Here is a 1,273-nt window from a genome sequence, read left to right on the forward strand (position 1 = left end):
CTCATCTGCCTAAGACAGATCCTCTGAAAGGAATTCAATTGTCATAAAACCTCCTCGCTGGGAGTTTCACCAATCAGGGAAGATTGTCACAGGAGAGGACACTAGGAGTCCACACAACACCCTGACAAACTTTGTCACAAACTATCGTATCTCCCATCTGTTCTTCAAAGGGCCCATTCATCTTGCCCCTGAATTGCCCCTTCCCTATAAAGACGGTATATAAGCTCTCAAATGTCATCACCTTTCTGGGTACTCACGTCTTTTCCTGTGATGTCCCTGTCCGTGTAACGTTAGAAATCCACAAGTGTGTATACCTTTTCTCCTGTTAATCTGCCTGTTGTAAGTTTATTTCAGAGACCCAGCTATCGAACCTAGGGAGGTAGAGGAAAAGTCTTTCCTCTCCTACATCCTCATCCATTCCTTCTTTTTTTTCATCAGATATTTATTGAGCACCTACCATGCTAAGTTGTCTGCTAGGTATTAGAGATACTAAGTTGAAAACGGAACATGGGTCAGGCCTCAGGAGGTAGAGTGGAGGGACCGGACACTAAGCCAGCAGGGAAAGTTCAGCCCGCTCCCCAGGGTCCTGGCCCATCGCAGAGGGAGGGAGGACGCTAGGAGTGACTAAGGATATTTCTGGGAAACAGGGCTCATCCGTGGCAACTTCTCAGCACCTACGGGAGGGGCGACTTCAGGCACAACACGGTTCTGTGTCCTGGGAGCGCCAGCATCTTTTAAACACAGGCTCTTAACGTTATTCATATTATGCCTCCTATGCTCTGTAGGAGGTGGTGCTGTTGCCTCCATTGTACAGATGAAGAAACTGAGACTCCGCGAGATGAATCAGCTTGTCTGAGCTTGTCACCTCCAGTCTAACTTCAGAGCCCTTTTTGTAACAGCTCTAGAGAGACGGGCTTCACTGAAGGAGCTGGTAAAAACGGACAGGGCCATTTCCCTGGCATCTCAGTGAGGCCCTGGAAACACCAGGTGTCGTCGGCAGAGCTGGCAGCTGGGGGTGCCGGTGTCAGCAGTGTTGGGAGAGGGCTTTGGGGCAGCTGTGGAAGGTGGCGCTGGCGGCCTCAGCAATCCTGGTGGGCGGGCAGCCAGCCGTCCCCCCGCGGCACGATATCTGATATTTATTGAACATTTACGGTGTGCCAGACACTGCGTAAGTACTTAACGTGGATTAACGTTTTTAATATTTACAACAACTCCCACTTTCACGGATTAGGAAACCGAGGCCCCAGGAGGCAAGGTAACTTTCCCTGGTCAG

The sequence above is a fragment of the Delphinus delphis genome, chromosome 12, assembly GCF_949987515.2.
Source record: "Delphinus delphis chromosome 12, mDelDel1.2, whole genome shotgun sequence".
Taxonomy (NCBI): domain Eukaryota; kingdom Metazoa; phylum Chordata; class Mammalia; order Artiodactyla; family Delphinidae; genus Delphinus; species Delphinus delphis.